A 20743-nucleotide genomic window follows, 5' to 3' on the forward strand; every position below is an offset into this window, starting at 1 on the left:
TTCCAGTCTGAGCTGCTGGAGATAGCAGTCATGTGTGCATGAGGTGTGCTTGCGTGTGTGTGTTTTCTTTTTTGAAGAAGGCTTTGACCGAAAGCTAAATGTGTAACAGTCTTTCTGTTGTGCCTGTCTGCAATTCAATGTATCATCTTTACACTACAGTCGCAGTTTCGAATCCTGCCTCGGGCATGGATGTGTGTGCTGTCCTTACGTTAGTTAGGTTTAATTAGTTCTAAGATCTAGGCGACTGGTGACCTCAAAAGTTAAGTCGCATAGTGCTCAGAGCCATTTGTCATCTTTACACTGAGTCGCAATTTATCCTTTTCCTAATATTGTTGTTAAGCTTGTAAGTTACATAATCTCTCCAGTGTTAACTGTTGTTTAAACAAGTGGAATTAATGAAATAATACAAAGTTCTGGTGGAATGTAAATAATTTGGAATGAAGATAATCACTCAAAAAACTAGTAGAGGCAATGAGTCATTGACATGCACATAAAAGAGATTAACAACCTTGCTAGCCTTCAGACAATCCTTTTTCAAGGTAGAGTACACACAGGAATGTGAGCACGCACAACAAGCGCTCATGCGCCCCCCGACACGCACGCACGCACGCACACACACACACACACACACACACACACACACACACACACACACACACACACACCTACTTGTACAGTTGCCTATTCATTGTGGTCTGATATCACCATGGCATGTGTTTAATACTCCCACATTTCACTGGAAGGCAGTGAAATAATGATTGTATATGACTATTTGGTACTGTGTAGCTAATATCTAATTACATTTCATAATTGCCATGTTAGAAGAAAGAAAGAGTTGTTGTTGTTGTTGTTGTTGTTCATGATGATGATGACGACAGTGAGTGCAACTACAATAATGGTGAGTGGCTGTTCAGGGCACTAAGTGGCGAGGTCGTTAGTTCCCAAAAAGTTGTTACGACAGTGTTGGCTAGGAGACCCTGAGGAGTAAGTTTAATCACCTAATCAGAAAGGATTTTATCCTTCTGCACAGGCCTCTTTCCTCACACTGTGGAATAGTAGTGTCCTAAGTATATCTGTTGAATGTAGGAATTCTAGTGGATGTATATAGTGTAGCACCGTCTTTGTGTTGTATGAAAATGAGAAAAGGCAGAGGATGAAATCCGGTGCCAACACAAAACCTACTCTTAAATAGCACAAAGTAGGGTGCCGAGTTTAAACTCTCCATCTGAAGCATGAATTACCTTCAACAGTGTCATGTACCCTCACTCCACAAGACACTTGGAGAGGATTGGTGATTAGGAACTTCACACCACCTAGTCTTCTGTCCTTGCTGGCCAGATACTTGGGTTAAAAGTTTCTTCCACCACCCGGAAGTGAACCAGTTACCTCCAAGTCAGATCCCACCACAAAGGTGTGTGCTAGCGACCTTGGATCTGGGGGAGAGTTACAAGTGTTTCTCCTGTAGCATGTCCTGTCAATCAGACATTATCAATACAATAGTGGAAAATTCTGTGTGGGATATAAATAATAGTCAATGGAAACAAACAGTCACCACATTGAAATAGCATTAATCAGCAAACATTTACACCATGTGATATATTCACAAGAGATATAGTTTGGGCACAGCAGCAGACCATATCTCTCCTTCCCCATCTCGGTCACCCCCCCCCTCCTTCCCTACCTTTTTTGGCTGAGTAATTCAATGCAGTTGTTCAGATAATGGGGTCACATGCAGGAGAAATGGTGTTTAAATCCCCATCCACCCATCAAGATTTAGTTTTTATATGTATTGACACATTGAATTGGGTGAATAACAGCGCTCTCTCTCTCTCTCTCTCTCTATCTCCTGATGGGTGCATGTGCGTGTGTGCATGTGCGTGTGTGCATATGCACTGTTATCCCCTGTCCCCTCCCACCTGCAACAGAACAAAGTTTACTTTGAAAGCTAGTTTTTACATTAATATACAACTCAACATTTTTCCTACAGAGTTAGAGTTGTTTTTCAGATGTAGACGTGTTGCTTACCACATAACTGTTGAGTGACAAGATTTGCTTTATGTGACAGTGACATCTACTAGAATGTTAAATCGCCTATGGTGGTGCAAAGAGATAATTGTCTCCATTCCACAACATCTGTATAGGTAGAAGCTGGACAGCACATTGAGGCACACTTTGCACAGAGAAACTGACTCACATTTACATATACTTGGCTGCCATCACTCATTACAGTGCCATATTAAGATAACTGCCTCTAGTCTACAGTTCTCTGGCCACAAATGCCCAGGAAAACAGTCATTTGAACGAAAATATTTGGGAATGATTTCTCTGCAAGAACATCTGCAGTAAGAGTGTGCTTAGGTTAATGCTGCAGGATGCTCTGAACACAAGAACAAATGACTAGTCTCTCCTTTAAGTGGAACAATACTTTTGAGGATTCTGGTCGAGTACAACTACTGGGCTCCATTGGACGTCTGATCAGCTTGGCAAAGGAATCTCTGCCAATGCATATGCTTGTGGATACATTCATTGTGAATTTGGGCTGTGAACTGACCAAACATAGGGTTATATTCTGCATGACTGGTTAAAATGCATGTATTTGATGAGATTGACCACTACAGAAAGAATGAGGATGTGCATTAGACTTCGGTATTATGCTGAATGAAAGAGTTTTGAGACATTGTGTGGTTAATAAAAATAAAAACTAATAGTGATCTCATTAATTGAGGTGGTAGTTGTGAGATGAATATTGCATGGAACTTAATATTGGTGGCAGTTTGCCACAAGTGTAACTGCCAACAGGCATTTTAGGGCTGTTATGACAATTCGACTAAAGATTCAAGGACTTGACTACAGCCTCTTCTCGTTCCACCAACTCACATGGTCCAAGGTGGTGGGAGAAGGGGTGCATCACTTGAAGTATATCTGTAGCTTCAGTGGAGGATCCTGTTGTCTCATGCGCATGAATCTAATTAATCTCTCTTGCCCTTTCAGTTATGTCATTTGACTTTAAATCTGAGAACTTCTACTAGTTCAACTCTGAGGAATCCAGCACCAACACTGATCCACTGTCAGGTCTCGGGGGAAAACACTGCCACAAGATAAATCCTACTGTCAACAGTATGACAATTGATGGTGATACATGACAGCAGCTACAGTAAAACTGCTAATAAGATTCTGAACTTGACATGAAGTATACACAGGATAGTCATAAAGTTTCATTATCACCTCAAAAAAGTGATTCTGTTATCATCATCATCATAATCCCCCCCCCCGCAACTACTTTCTGCTTTCCTAGTCCACATCGAACTTCCTGTGCCACCGTATCATAGCACATTACTAGAGGAGCTGGAACCACATGTGGCAGATCACCTCTGCTTTATCAGTGGGCTGTGCTATTTTGTTATGGATTTTCTTGTGATGTCCTATGGTACTGTGATGCAGCAGTGTCATTGTGTACCAGTACTGCAGACTCACAAATCAAGAAAAGAAAAATTAATAATAAACTTTTATTTTTTCGAGGTGATAATTAAAACTTTACAACTACTTATTGTATATATGGATTGTTCAAACCTTATTCAAATGTAGATGTTGACTTGTTCACCTATAGTGTCAGATGATAACATTTTTCTCAGACAGAAACAATATCAGTGTCAATTTAAGCACTGACACTGACTCTGGTGGCAGCAGACTCCTATTTAGAATGTATGTTGTGTTCGAGAAGTTTCGCATTGGTCTGAATGATGTTTGGATCACTGTTGCTGCTACTCTCAATCTTACATTGTTGTGTGCCAAAATGATGTTCCTATAAATTGTAACACTGTGAAAGAATATCTGGTAATGGTTAATAGTTATTCAAAACAAAGAGGAAAACAGATTTTTAGATTGTCAGCAATTCATAAGAGAAGTGGTGTTTACTTGCCTCATTATTTTCTCTTCTTCATGACACTCAGTGCACTGGGCTAAGCTGATTTTCTCTGCTCCTTGCACCCTCTTCTGACAAGACATTATTATGATTTAATGTCTGACAAGACATTATTATGATTTAATGGTACTTCAGGTGGTTCTAAGGTATGAAATATTGCCAGTTCATCATCCATTTGCACATATACGTCAGGAGGACAATTTGATGAGGGCTCTATGAGCTACTTTTGGTGAATATTGGGCACTTCAGCCTCTACTGCCTGCATGTTCACTTGACACGTTACTTATCATACATGTCTAATATTAAGTGAAATTTTTGTTAATTTGTTTGTTGTATTCCTTGTGCTTCACAATTTATATTTTTTGGACTGTGTATAGAATGCCCCCAAGAACATATAAAGGCTCTCATTGATTTTGTGCTGAAGATTTAGAGGCTCTGATTGTAATACGTAGAGATTTCACACTATGCTGCAGTCTCAAAGCCAGATATTATGTACCGTTCTTCTTTGTAATTTTATATGTATTGTTGTAAATACGTGTGTGGTATAAAATGTATTCCAGTAACATGTATCAATTCCATTACAGACATTAATGTATTTATATGTCAGCCTGAAATACAAAATTACTTCAAATGAACATTGAAATTGTCATTAGGGAGGCAACTCACAGTACCATGTCTGTGGAACATAGCGCCCAGTCGTTTCAGATGTGGGGTATGGTGCTCCAGAAGCATGCTGAAAATTGTGTGAAAAGATAAGAAAATAGTTGGACCTCCCCAGAATCAGTGAAGAGAGGAACATGTGAAAAACATTGCGAAGAAGAAAGGACAGAACATCTGTTAAGACATCGGGAAAGAACATTTATGATACTAGAGGGAGCTGTAGCGAGTAAAAATGGCAGGGAAAGATAGAGATTGGAATAATCCAACAAAGCGTGACATTGTAGGGTACAAGTTCTCCTCTGAGTTGAAGAGGTTGGCACAAGAAAGCAATTAGTGTTGAGCCATATCGAACATGGCAGAAGACATGAGTACAAAAAGGCTCTCTTCCTTGCATGCTTGCCCGAAGGAATCCATTGTTCTTTGTCGCCTCCCCAATGCTTGTACCAGATTAAATAGTAATTTTATTTTATGTAATGAACTAACACGAATTTGCGGAACCTAATAGAGAACGGTTCACACCCTGGTGGAATTTTCCCTCATATTTCTCGATGTTAAGCATCGTCTTCTGGATTTTTTCCCTCAAATATTGGTTGACAACTCTAGGATTGTTGAACTGGTTCTCTGTGAAAGTGGTTTTTGTTCTCTGATGTAACATTTTAAACTACTTTCGGGATGGGGTGTGTCTCGTTGGGGTTGGGGTGTCTCTCGTTGCTTGCTGTGTCAGCTGCCTCGGTCATGTGCCTTTTACTCTATTTCATTGGTTTTGAATGCAGTTAGTCCTTTTTTCTGCCACTTGCTATTTTCTATTTTAGGGGTAGCATTTTGACGAATAGTTAGTGCTGTTTTCCTATTTGACACTTTAACTATAATGAATCAATGTTGGGGCAGCTGTGGGAGGGATGCCCCTATCACATGCAGAGCCAATGGGTATATTCTTCTTGCCCCACTCTCTTACTGACCTAATTATTTCTCTCTTTTTTTGTTGTTGCAATTCCAACTTAAGTCCATTGCGTTTTTAACCTTCTCACTTTTACTACTATTGATCTGCTGGCTAGAAGGCATTAGGCATTTTTTACTCTGTGATCGTCTTCGCCCCTAATCATTTTGGTAGGAGGTCTGATGTGGGTAGGATTTCTCTTGCCACAGATGTACCCTAGGAGACCTCTCATCTGCTCTGACATATGTAGTGATCCGCCTGATATACTTTACTTCTCTTTAAATTACTTCTCTGCTCTGGCACCAGTATCACTTTCAGTGCCTCAGCTTTTTCACTCCTACAAACTTCCATAATATCATCAAATATGTGGCTGCTGTCTCTAGCTCCAGCTACCCAACCATAATTCTGCCCAGGCGGACTACTTCCACGGTGCAATGCATGTATGTTTCTACGAACCATTCGTCTGGATAACAGCGTATCTGGACACAGCCATCGACTTTGTGTAAAAAGGAATGTGATTCATCTGACCAGGCAGCAGATTTTCATTGATCCACATTCCAGTTTCAATGATTCCATGTCCACTGCAGTTCTGATTGGTGATGCCATTGGGTCATCATGAGAACACATAGGGATCGCCTGTTGCAGAGCCCCATGTTCATTATGGGCTTTGAATGGTGTGCCCTGAAACACTGGTTGCACGAAGCAGCATTGAACTCAGTCACCAGATTTGCCACAGATCGCTGCCTGTCCTGGTTTGCAAAGTGGGCAAGCCTCCTAGCTTCATGTTCTATGATGCATAGTTGTTCAATACCTTGTCACTTACTTGTGGTTTCACAGTCCTTTAACCAGTTACCGAAGACAATTAACAGTTTTGCTGTTTCAGAGATGCTTGTTCTCAGGTGTCAGGTCATAACAAACTGCCTTTTGTCGTAATCACGTATGTCAGGAGATTGCCCCATTTGTGGTCCATAATATTGCTAGAGTGATTCCAAATTCATCTCTGCTTCATTTGTATACTTTACTTACCACTTCGCATATCTGCAGAGCCACCATGTGGTATTCAGTCATGTTGAGGACAGTAGTAAGAATACAGGGTGACACAGAAAATCGGAATCATTTCCACAATCCAATAAAATTAGAAGTGGTGAAGGAAAAAAATTGCATTCATAGTAATTGAAACCTTACAACTTTGCCATTTACGAAACATTGATGGCATTTATAATTTTTAAAAAATTACATCCTTTAGATGGCATTCTCCTGTATGAATACATTCGTGAAATATGATGTTGAGATTCCTCATTGACCGCTGTAACATCTCAGCTGGGATACTGTGAATTTCATCCTGAATCCTCTGTTGTAACTCATCCAGGTTTCTTGGTCGAGTCATGTAGACTTTGCAATTGAGGTAGCTCCACAAGAAAAAAAATCAGAAATGGGTAAATCTGGCAATCTAGGGGGACAGGGATTGTTACCAAATCATGAGATCACATGGTTACCAAACAATTCTCACACATATGCCATTGATTCCATGCAGTGTGTTATGTCTCTCCATCCTGCTGAAACCAGGCTTCTTCAACGTTAGGAAAGTTGTTCAATGTAGCTGTAACAAAAGTTCATAACATCTCCACATAATGATCGGCATTGACGGCTATTGTGTTTCACTGTTCATTTGCAAAAAAAAAAGGGTCCAATAATCACATGTGATGAAACACCGCAACAAGCTGTCAGTTCACTAACTTGTAAAGGGTGCTTATGAATGTCGTTAGGACTTGTGTTTTCCCAGTAATGGTAGCTCTGTGTATTCAGATAACCTGTAAGATGAAAATTTGTCTCATCTGACATCCACAACTTGTTCAGAAATACATCGTCATTGTTTATTTTTGTTGTCATTTGTTGACAGAATCCTAATCGTAACCGGTAATCATTGTCCTTCAATTGTTGTACCATCTGTAGTTTGTACAGATGAAATTTTAAATCAAGATGAAGAATTGTGAGAACACTCTTCTGGGACATTTCAACCACTGCTGCTTGCTTATGAATTGAACACCGTGGGCTCCCCAAGACAGACTCGCGCACAACATCAATGTTTGCTGAAGAATGCACACTTCTTGATTGTCCTCTTGGTTTCTTCTAGAGGGCAGATCCAGTCTCTTCAAAGTTAATAATCCAACATTTTGACGCGTGTTTTGACGGAACGGCATCATGACGTCCCAAATTATATAAACGTCGAAACACCCTCTGTGCCGCTACCAAACTATCGTCGTTTTTATAAAACATTTTTATAGCTAACGCACCCTGTTGTAAATTCCACTGATCCATGATTACTGAAATGGTAGACTGTTTACTCGCTAACTGTCATGAACACGCAGTGCTGCCACCTGCCCATCGCTGGCACTACTCATTTCAAACATTCCCGTTGTTCTGTGTCACTCTGTATTTTTGCTCATCAGTGTATATGATAATACTGAATCAAAATCTATCACAGTATCTAAAGAGATCCCAATTGTAAGCATTCCTGCTCTTAGGGTACCACTCCAGTACAAATACGACTCTCAGTCTATTACTGTTAATGGTGCTACAGGAGTCAATAGACAAGTAGTTCATCTATGGCACATTGATGACGTGTGTTGTAGGATGTCCGGTATCATGTGGAAGGCACATAAGCAATTGTCTTGTGTAATTTTTAGTGCAAGATATGCCCTTAACATCTGCTGTTAGCTGCATGCTCCTCGGCACACACACACACACACACACACACACACACACACACACACACACACACACACACACACACACACACACGCATTACAAATTCAGAAATTCTTCTTTGGATTAAGAGTTGTTGTAAAGATGTGATTTACTTTTGTTTGAAGTTAATTTTTTTATCCATTAAGTTCTTTAGATCACTGGGTAGGTGATGAAAGATTTTGTAGTTAAATATCACTCTCCTTTCTGTGCCACGCTAAAGTTGAGGAGTGATGGATAGTGTAAATCATTTGTCCTTTTATATATTTACTAAATTACTGTTGTTTTAAACTGTGATTAATGTTGACAACCGACTTTCTAAAGGAGTAAGTTAGTTAGACATGGTCAGTGAAAGTCAGACTGAAGTCAATGCTTGCTCTCCTATATGATCCAGTAATGGATCATTGAGACATCAGAATAGTTAGACTGATGAAGCCCTGTAGTCCTGAACTCATAGGAGGCTTCAGAGCACTATTGCTTTCCTCTGTCACTGTTGACCTTAGTGGTCAAACAGCCCTCACTAAAAGCTATGTTTCGTTTCACTATGCTGTGCTAACACTGCTAAAGCAAATGATGAAGCACTTTCCGATCAATTGCATGCACTACCTCTGTTTATCTCTTTTGCATTTTCGCTTGCTCAGTATGAAGCATAAATGTTTACAGGCCTGTATCATTAACAATGATGAGAAGCAAAATTTTGGAACATACATTGTAGTAGAACATTTTGGATTATCTCTAAGAGAACAGTCTATTGACACATCTTTCGTGGAGAACACAACAAGCTGTATACTCACACGAAGTGTTGAATGCTATTGACAAGGGATTTCAAATTCATTCCATATTTCTAGATTTCGACAGGGCTTTTGACACTGTATCTCACAAGTGGCTTGTAATCTGATTGCGTGCTTATGAAATATCATGTCAGTTATGCGACTGGATTCATGATTTCCTGTCAGAGAGATCGCAGCTCATAGTAATTGATGGGAAGTCATCAAGTAAGTCAGAAGTGATTTCTGACATTTCCCAAGGTAGTGTTATAGGCCTCTGCTGTTCCTTATCTGTATAGACAATTTACGGGGCAATCTGAGCAACCGTCTTAATTGTTTTCAGATGATGCTGCTGTTTATCATCTAGTAAAGTCATCACAAGATCAAAACAAATTGCAAAATGATTTAGAAAAGATATCTGCATGGTGTGAAAGTTGGCAGTTGACCCTAAATAATGAAAATTGTGAGGTTATCCACATGAGTGCTAAAAGGAATCGGTAAAAACTTTGGCTACACAATAAATCGGTTAAATGTAAAGACCATAAATTCATCTAAAATCTAGAAATTACAATTATGAATAACTTAAATGGGAAAGAACTCATAGAAAATGTTTTGGGGAAGGCAGACCAAAGGCTGCAATTTATTGGCAGAATACTTAGAAGAAGCAACAGATCTACTAAAGAGAGTGCCTGCAATACATTTGACATACTCTTTTGGACTACTGCTGCACAGTGCAGGATCCTTACCGGATAGGATTAATGGAGTACATTGAGGAAGTTCAAAGAAGATTTTGTATTATTGAGAAATAGGAAAGAGAGAGTCACTGACATAATATAGAATTTGGAATGTACATCATTAAAACAAAGGTGTTTCACATCGTGGCAGGACCTTCTCATGAAATTTCAATCACCAACTTCTTCCTCCAAGTGAAAATATTATGTTGATGCTGGTCTACATAGGGTGAAATAATCATTATAATAAAATAATGGAAATCAGAGCTTGCACGGAAAGGTATAGATGTTAATTTTTTCCATGTGCTCTTCAAGAATAAGATAATAGAGAACTGTTTTGAAGGTGGTTCAAAGCACCCTCTGCCAAGCACTTAAGTGTTATTTGCGAAGTATCCATCTAGATGTAGATGTAAATGTAGATGTACATGTACATCTTGGGGCCACAGTGTGTGTGTGAGAGAGATGAAACTTGCTTCTTGTATACAACTTCTTTTCATGTGGCAACCTGTGTGCAGATTTGGAATGAAACTTGCTTCTTCTGTTCCTATCAACCAGCCTTCCCCTATAGTAATACATTGTTCAGTAAAGAGTGCCCACAAGGTAATAATTCCCATTAAGAGCTAATACTGGCATTTTGTTGTGATCATTCAGTTTGCAAACTGTCTGTGTTGGGCATTTATACCACTGTGGAGGCTTGCTCAATTTATTTTATTATGAGACAGTTAATACACTCTGGTGTACATTTGAAAGATTACAGTTAATTGTGCATCTAAGTTATATGTAATTCTTTTTTTAGCCATTTATGAAGCACATATTTTTTAATGCTTAGGTTGTTGCAGGAGTACACTTAGGAGAAAAAAGACATGGATAATCTTCAGTAGTTTACTTCTTGCCTTTATGGCAGTGCTTTGTGGGAAATAATGTCTCATTTCCTCTCAAATGTGTGTCTGTTCATGGATTGGCTCATGTTTTGATAGGAGTATGGCTGACTTGTCAGATAGTAACGCATGTTTGAAAAAATGGAGAATCTTTCTCTCATGCTTTCCTTTCCAGCCACCCAGAAAGGTCTGAACCATTCTGACTCACTTTGTGATTCATAAGGAGGTGCTTTTCAAGAATTTGTGAATGGAACCCAAAATGGGACATCATTTCAGCCCTTGAAATGGGACAGGGAATAAATTGGCCATGATCCAGTCAAATGAATCATCTCAGCATTTACAAACAATTTAGTCAATCAGGATTTTTATCTTGCTCCTCGTTACTATGAGTTCATTGACTTAAACATCTCTGTTGATCTAAAGATCAAGATAAATATTATGTCACCTGCTGCAGGAGACATCATCAGAGGCAGTGGAGAGATATCATTCTTAGTTTCTTATAAACACTGTGAAGTATTATTCTACTGGACTGAAGTAGATCCTAAAGCTTATTTGTCAAATGAGTTAAGACTGATTGCCTTTCATAACACCAAGTCCCACAATTTTTGTACTTTGTGTTGTTCCCCCTTCCAATTGAAGTTGTTCTCTTATTATAGAATTTATATGGCTATACATTTTATCCTAGTGATGATTAGACCTTTAGAACTTTAATTCTGTCAAACAGTCCTGTTGGCAGAACATCTGCAACTCAGCATTATAGCAGAGGCTGAAAATACTGCTTCAGTTATAAATTATTTTATTTTCACCCAACCAGTTTTGGACTGTTACAAGCCCATCCTCAGGTGTCGTAGCTGTGCTGTGGTCCCCGAACGCCGTGTGTACCACGCACAGAGTGCTGCCTATGAGTGCAGAATGGGGAACCACAGCACAGCTACGACACCTGAGGATGGGCTTGTAACAGTCCGAAACCGATCGTGTGACAATAAAGTAATTTACAACTAAAGCGGTATTTTCAACCTCTCCTTTAATTTTGGAAAATTGTATCTTGTGTTCACCTTGATCATTTGTGACTGCAAACTTATATAATACTTTTTGTTTCAAGTAGCATACTTGCCCCAAAACAAATTTTGCCAAAATTTGAATATTTGTTCAGATAGTTTTCACACAAAATTTGATATTCTCTTTCCACGCTGAGACTGAGGTTGTCTTTCACAAGCCATGTTGTTGTTGTGGACTTCAGTCCAGAGAATGGTTTGAAGCAGCTCTCTTTTCTACTCTATCCTGTGCAAGCCTCTTCATCTCTGAGTAACTACTGCATCCTACATCCTTCTGAATCTGCTTAGTGTATTCATTTCTTGGTCTCCCTCTATGATTTTTACCCTCCACACTACCCTCCAATACTAGATTGGTGATCCCTTGATGCATCAGAGCCAGTCCTATCAACCAATCCCTTCTTCTAGTCAAGTTGTGCCACAAATTCCCCTTCTCCCCAATTTTATTCAGTACCTCCTCATTATCTCTGTGATCTACCCATCTAATCTTCAGCATTCTGCTATAGCACCATGTTTCGAAAGCTTCTATTCTCTTCTTGTGTAAATATCATCCATGTTTCACTTTCACATATAGCTACACTCCATAGAAATACTTTCAGAAATGATTTCCTGACACTTAAATCTATAATCAATGTTAACAAATTTTTCTTCTTTAGAACCACTTTCTTTGCCATCATAAATACTTTTCTTGCCATAGCCAGTCTAAATTTTATATCCTGTCCACTTTGACCATCATCAGTTATTTGATTCCCAGATAGCAAACCTAACCTTATTCCCTTAGCATCATCTGATTTATTTCAACTACATTCCATTATCTTCATTTTGATTTTGTTGATGTTCATCTTATATCCTCCTTTCAAGACACTGTACATTCCATTCAACTGCTCTTCCAGTTCCTTTGATGTCTCTGACAGAAATACGATGTCTTTGGCAAACCTCAAAGATTTTTATTTCTTCTCTGTGGATTTTAATTCAGACTCCTAATTTTTCTTTCGTTTTCTGTACAGCTCGCTCGATATACAGATTGAGTAACATCAGGGGTAGGCTACAATGCTGCCTCACTCCCTTCAAAATCAGTGCTTCCCTTTCATGCCCCTCGACTCTTATAACTGCCATTTGGTTTCTGTACAAATTGTAAATAGCCTTTTGCTCCCTGTATTTTACCCCTGCCACCATCAGAATTTGAAAGAGAGAATTCCAGTCTACATTGTCAAAAGTTTTCTCCAAGTCTACAAATGTTAGAAATGCGGGTTTTACTTTCGTTAATCTTTCTTCTAAGATAAGTCGTACGTTCAGTATTGCCTGGTGTGTTCCAACATTTTTATGGAATCCAAACTAATCTTATCCGAGGTCGGCTTCTACCAGTTTTTCCATTCAACTGTAAAGAATTCATGTTAGTATTTTGCAACTGTGACTTATTAAACTGATAGTTCAGTAATTTTCACACCTGTCAACACCTGCTTTTTTTTGGGATGGGAATTCTTCTTGAAGTCTGAGGGTATTTCGCCTCTCTCGTACATCTTGCTCACCAAATGGAAGAGTTTTGTCATGTCTGGCTCACCCAAGGCTAACACTATTTCTAATGGAATGTCGTTTACTCCTGGGGCCTTGTTTCGACGTTGATCTTTCAATGCTCTGTCAAATTCTTCATGCAGTATCATATCTCATGTCTAATCTTCATGTATGAAGTACATCACCCTTATATAGATCCTCTACATACTCCTTCCACCTTTCTGCTTTCCCTTCTTTGCTTAGGATTTGATATTCATACAGATGGTTCCCTTTCCTCCAAAGGTTCCTTTAATTTTCCTGTAAACAGTACCTATCTTATCCCTAGTGATATATGCTTCTACTCCTTACATTTGTCCTCCAGCCATCCCTGCTTAGCCATTTTGCACTTTCTCTCAGTCTGATTTTTGAGTTGTTTGTATTCCTTTTCGCCTGCTTCATTTACTTCATTTTTAAATTTTCTCCTTTCATCAGTTAAATTCAGTATCTTTCCTGTTACCCAGTGATTTCCACTAGCCCCTGTCTTTTCACCTACTTGATCCTCTGCTACCTTCACTATGTTATCTCTCAAAGCTACCCATTCTTTTTCTGTTGTATTTCTTTCCCCAGTTCTTGTCAGTTGTTCCCTAATGCTTTCTCTGAAACTCTCTACAAGCTCTGGTTCTTTGTTTATCCAGGTCCCATATTTTTTAAATTCCTACCTTATTCTCAGTTTCTTCAGTTTTAATTTACTGTTCATAACCAATAAATTGTGGTCAGAGTCCACATCTGCCCCTGGAAATGTCTTAAAATGTAACATCTGGTTCCTAAATCTCTGTTTTACCATTATATAACCTACCTGAAACCTTCCTGTGTCTCCAGGCTTCCTCCACGTATGCAACCTTGTTTCATGATTCTTTAACCAAGTGTTAGCTATGATTAAGTTGTGCTCTGTGAAAAATCCTGGTAGGTGGCTTACACTTTCATTCCTTACCCCAGTCCCTATAATTTTTCCTTCTCTTCCTTTTCCTACTGTCGAATTTCAGTCCCCCATGACTTTTACATTTTCGTCTCCTGTAACTATCTGGATAATTTTTTTTTTTTTATCACACCATACATTTCCTCAATCTCTTCACCATTTGTGGGACTAGTTGGCATATAAATTTGTACTACCGTGGAAGGCATGGGCTTCATGCCTATCTAGACTACCGGCTGGCCCATTGATTGTGACAGGGCCAAATATCTCACGAAATAAGTGTCAAACGAAAAAACTACAAAGAACGAAACTTGTCTAGCTTGAAGTGGGAAACCAGATGGCACTATGGTTGGCCCGCAAGATGGTACTGCCATTGGTCAAATGGATATCAACTGCGTGCGTGTGTGTTTTTTGTATGTATATAATGGGAACCCCCATTTTTTAATACAAATTCATGTAGTAGGTAAAGAAATATGAATGTTTCAGTTGGACCACTTTTTTCGCTTTGTGATTGATGGGACTGAAATAGTCACAAACATATGGCTCACAATTTTAGACCAACAGTTGGTAACAGGTAGGTTTTTTAAATTAAAATACAGAACGTAGGTGCGTTTGAACATTGTATTTCGGTTGTTCCAATGTGATAAATGTACTTTTGTGAACTTATAATTTCTGAGAATGCATGCTGTTACAGTGTGATTACCTGTAAGTCCACATTAATGCAATAAATGCTCAAAATGATGTCCTTCATCCTCAATGCATTTTGCAATACTTGTAACGACATTCCTCTCAACAGCGAGTAGCTCGCCTTCCATAATGTTTGCACATGTATTGACAATGTGCTGACGCATGTTGTCAGGCGTTGTCGGTGGATCACGATAGCAAATATCCTTCAACTTTCCCCACAGGAAGAAATCCGGGGATGTCAGATCCCGTGAACGTGTGGGCCATGGTATGGTGCTTCGACGACCAATCCACCTGTCATGAAATATGCTGTTCAGTACCACTTCAACTGCACGCGAACAATGTGCCGGACATCCATCATGTTGGAAGTATATCGCCATTCTGTCATGCAGTGAAACATCTTGTAGTACCATCAGTAGAACATTACGTAGGAAATCAGCATACATTGCACCATTTAGATTGCCATCGATAAAATGGGGGCCAATTATCCTTCCTCCCATAATGCCATACCATACATTAAACTGCCAAGGTTGCTGATCTACTTGTTGCAGCCATCGTGGATTTTCCATTGCCCAATAGTGTATATTATGCCGGTTTACATTACCACTGTTGGTGAATGACGCTTCGTCACTAAAGAGAACGCGTGCAAAAAATCTGTCATCGTGCCGTAATTTCTCTTGTGCCCAGTGGCAGAACTGTACATGACATTAAAAGTCATGCAATTCCTGGTGCATAGAAATATGGTACAGGTGCAATCAATGTTGATGTAGCATTCTCAACACCGACGTTTTTGAGATTCCCAATTCTCGCACAATTTGTGTGCTACAGATTTGCGGATTAGCCGTGACAGCAGCTAAAACACCTACTTGGGCATCATAATTTGTTGCAGGCCGTGGTTGACGTTTCACATGTGGCTGAACACTTCCTGTTTCCTTAAATAATGTAACTATCCGGCGAACGGTCCGGACACTTGGATGATGTCGTCCAGGATACCGAGCAGCATACATAGCACACGCCCGTTGGGCATTTTGATCACAATAGCTATACATCAACACAATATCACCCTTTTCCGCAATTGGTTAACAGTCCATTATAACACTGGTAATGTATCACGAAGCATATACCGTCCACACTGGCGGAATGTTATGTGATACCACGTACTTATGCATTTGTGACTATTACAGCGCCATCTATCACAAAGCGAAAAAAGTGGTCCAACTAAAACATTCATATTTCTTTACGTACTACACAAATATGTAATAAAACATGGGGGTTCCTATTTAAAAAAATGCAGTTGATATCCGTTTTACCTATGGCAGCGCCATCTAGCGGGCCAACCATAGCGCCATCTGGTTTCCCCCTTCAAGCTAGACGAGTTTTGTTCTATGTAGTTTTTTCGTTTGATGCTTATTTCGTGAGATATTTGGCCCTGTCACTGTCAATGGACCACCTTGTATAATAATGCGTTCACTATGGCGCTCATAGTAGCTTATCCGCGTTCCTATTTTTTTATTCGTTATTAAACCTACTCCTGCATTACCCATCTTATGTTTCACTTCGTATTTATAACCCTGTATTCACCTGACCAGAAGTGTTGTACCTCCGGCCACTGAACATCACTAATTCCCAATGTATCTAACTTTATCCTATCTGTAATCAGTAATTAAAACTTCCGAGCTAAGAGGCCGTGGTCCAATAGTAGAAGTACTTCTCCCTGACGTTTCGTTGCCAGCTGTGGGCAACATCATCTGAGGTGAGTCTATGACTGGCTGCTAGGCCGTGGAGGTCCTGTTTAGAGCGCGTAGAGGGCGCCACCATTCGCAGCTAGTTGTAGACTCACCTCAGATGATGTTGCCCGCAGCTGGCAACGAAACGTCAGGGAGAAGTATTTCTACTATTGGAACACGGCCTTGTAGCCCAGAAGTTTTAATTACTGAAGACGCCAGCCGTGAAAGCCTACTCGCTATGATTTATCCTATCCATTTCCCTTTTTAAATTTTCTAACCTACGTGGCCGATTAAGGAACCAGACATCCCACACTCAAATCTGTAGAATGCCGGTTCTGTTTCTTCTGATAACGACATCCTTCTGAGTAGTCTCAGCCTGGAGATCTAAATGGGGGACTACTTTACCTCCGTAATATGTTACCCAAGAGGATGCCATCATCATTTAACCATACAGTAAAGCTGCATGCCTTCAGGAGAAATTACAGCTGTAGTTTTCCCTTGCTTTCAGCCGTTCGCAGTATTGGCACAACAAGGCCATTTTGGTTGATGTAAGGCCAGATCAGTCAGCCATCCAGACCATTGCTCATTATGTCTGAAGCTATTGAAAAGGATGCTGCCCCTCTTCAGGAACCACGTTTGTCTGGCCTCTCAATAGACACCCCTCTACTGTGGTTGCACCTACAGTACAGCTATCTGTATTCCTGAAGCATGCATGCTAGCCTCCCCACCAACAGCAAGGTCCATGGTTCATTGTGTGTGTGTGTGTGTGTGTGTGTGTGTGTGTGTGTGTGTGTGTGTGTGTGTGTGTGTGTGTGCGCGTGTGTGTGGAGGGGGGGGGGGGGAGGGGGGGGCAACAAGGCACAAGCCATAATATGTGCCTAATATTCTATAGCAGTCTGAACATCATTTCCACACCATCTCTTTGTAATATGCAGAGTATTTAGTTAGACATAGATCCACAGCAGTGTGGAAGTGCAGATGAATACTCAGTCTCACACATTGTGTTATATCTTCTCTTTCATGTTTGGTAACCAATGACTGTTCTGGTTTCATCCTTATTATAACTGTGTTTCTTGAACCCTTACTTCAAGGGCCCCAGTTTAAACTCAGGCAGTCATTGTTAGAATTGCCTTGGCTCTGTGTATTAAATTATGCAATGTAGCTCTCTTCAATTCTGGATGATGGAAACATCACACATTTAATACAAGTCAGCATGCATAAGCTATTGAAGTAGAGAATTACTGAAATCCTTTCTACTCTTCATTTTGGCTTGCCTGGAAAGAACATTCCCATTCAACATCTGCAGTAAATTTGATTTGTTGCAATACCTACCCAGGTGATCTGATGATAATAATATGGTAAATTTTGATTTATGTTACTGAACCATTTAGTACATTGAACAGTTATTACTGTTAGTCTCATGTGGGAGACATTCTGTTCATATTTCTCTTTGCAGCTCAAACCACAGTGTGTTCAAAGTGTATGAAACAAATAACAGTATCAGGCATCCATTTAAATGTGGAAAATCATTATGGTTGCTAGGCTACATCAGTGCAGTTCTCAATCCTTCAATATCCAATGCCGTATCCATTGGTTGTTCCTCACACTGCTTCATACTTTGCACTGTAATAAAGGAGGTGTCAGACATTAAACTCAGTGACAACAACTTTAATGGAAACAAAGTTTACTTGCTGGAAATAAAGTGAATGTAGACACTAGACATAAAGAAGCAATGTAGGTGGATCAACTGAACCTACTTATGCCAGATGTCGGCTTCGTTTAGTAACATAGTGATGATGTAGTGTGTGAGATAGTACATATGCAAAAAGAAAGATAGCAAAACACTAGCAATAATTCTTTTGCACTTATATTAATATGTGGAATGTAGATTCTATTGATGGGCTGATTTGTAGTGTAAGTCAAGGTGTAGGCAAGGTTGGAAGTCTAGCCTAGAATTCTCTGAAATTATATTTGTATCATTATAAAATACACTTAGTATCATGTTAGTTCTAATACTCTATCATAGTGGCACCACTAAAAATATGATGTCCACAAACATTTATCAGCATGCATGGAAGGAATAAACACTTCAGTTAATCCATTTAGAATAGCCATCAGTGGTGGCAGTTTTCATTGAAACGATGGTGTGAGCATTGGAGTTCATCACCAAATGTCCAATTTGGTTGTGGGTTTGATGTTGTCTTCCAGTGCTAGATTCCATAATAAAATTATCCAGTCCATTTCTGCAACATTCTATGGGCGTGTTTCACTCTCCATTGATATATAATAGCAACAACATGTCAGTATTTATTCCTGACAACAATGAAAGCCATTGAAAGACCAGCATTAATAACCAAGTGCAATCCAATTTAAAAACCAAGAAGACATTAGGCATGAAGTCTAGCCCGAAATTCTCTGAAATTGTATTTGTATCGTTATAAAATACTCAGTATCATATTAGTTGTGTTATTCTCTGTCATAGTGGCACCACTAAAAATATGATGATAACACACTTTTATCAGCATGCATGGAAGGTATATTTTCATGTCTTGCAGTTACTATTACTGTGTGAAGTGTATTTCTTTCTATATGCCAAAACATCTACAGTGTATAGCAGCATTTCACATGTGTACAAGAAATGACGACGATTGAGGCAAACTTACACCTCTGAAAACAAAATTCTTGTGATTTTAGGTTTTCCTGGTGTAGGAAGTTCTTGAATACTTCTCGAGTATTCAGCCGGAAGGTGTTGTCTAGATGATGCGATATGTCGGCAAGCCGACTTCATGCCATCTTGAGGCATTCCTGATGAATGTGTTCAGGTATTCTTGAAGATTCGGTAATATCTGCTGGGTGATGCCTTTATATCTTTTCTCCCCTCCCTTCAACTGCCTCCATCTGGTGCCTCCAGATGCAGCCATGGTGCAGTGTTGGGGCAAGCGTGGCATCAGGCATCAATCCAGGGCCTTTAGTAATGCAGTAGCTGGTACTGGATGCCAAGAGAGAGAGAAAAGTATGTAAACGGCAACTAGAAGATTCTGACACAAGTCATCCTCCCAGCAGACAAAGGGAATTGTACTGTTCTGCTACCCCATCACATTTACAAACAAAAATTGTATGACCTATTAGAGGATAACACATACAGGATAACTGAAGATAATCCTACAAACCGAGTTTGGAAGAAAAACATTGAGCTTCTCTAATACACTTTTTCAGACAAGAGGACGGCAAAGAAAGTTCGTCCATAAGCAGCTGTGCTAACTAGACTTTATGGACCACCCAAAGTCCACAAGTAAGAAATGGCTCTTCATCCAATTGTTAGCAACATTGGCACACCAACACACGAATTAGTGCCTTTTCAGGCAAACACCAGCACCACATATTAACTTCAGCACAGTTCATTGCTTTTGACTGAGCCAAGACGTGGTATCACTGCTCACAAGGGTGCCTCTAAGAGACTCCCTAAGCCTCATAGGAGAAAAATGTGGACCAGCACTACCAAAGCTGTTTTAATTTGTGTATATCTCAACAAATATGGAGACACTTGAAGGAGAAGTCCTGGAATCGGGAATGTACAAACCCCCCCCCCCCCCCCCCTTTCCAATGTAGATAATACACTTGTAATCTGGCCACATGTATGTCATCGCCTACAAGACTTTTTGCAACATCTGAAGTGGGTGCACCAGAATATCAAATTCATGATGGAGATAGAGGAAAACTATCAACTTCCATTTATGGATGTGCTCATCAAACAATGATCAGATGGCACACTAGGACACAGCATCTACCATAAACTGACATATACAGATTTGTACTTGCATGCCTCCTACTGTCTCGCCCCATCACAATGAGAAGGTGTCGTAATCACACTAGTGCCCCAAGCAGACCGTGATGGTTTAGTAGATGAATTGCACCACTTACGGGCCATGTTCAATACAAACGGTTACTGCAACTACCAATACAATGTGCTTGCAAACCAAAGAGACCAAGACCACAGCCTGCTGAAGACAAAGATAAAGCGGCTGTGACTGTGATTATTCCATACATTGGGAACACATCAGCAAAAATCAGAGGAATATCCTGGAAACACACCATGAGCTTGTTCTGCCCCCCAGCTAAGACAGAAACCTTATTGGGATCAGTGAAGGATGACCTAGAACTCCGGAAGCTGGGAGT

At 39.8% G+C, this 20743-nt stretch overlaps 1 protein-coding gene across 3 annotated transcripts in view; it reads left to right on the forward strand.

Moving 5' to 3' along the window:
• LOC126336747 (protein bric-a-brac 1-like) overlaps window positions 1-20743 on the forward strand; it is a 174579-nt gene that overhangs the window by 70451 nt on the left and 83385 nt on the right. The window lies entirely within an intron of this gene.

This window comes from Schistocerca gregaria, chromosome 2 (genome assembly GCF_023897955.1).
Source record: "Schistocerca gregaria isolate iqSchGreg1 chromosome 2, iqSchGreg1.2, whole genome shotgun sequence".
NCBI lineage: Eukaryota > Metazoa > Arthropoda > Insecta > Orthoptera > Acrididae > Schistocerca > Schistocerca gregaria.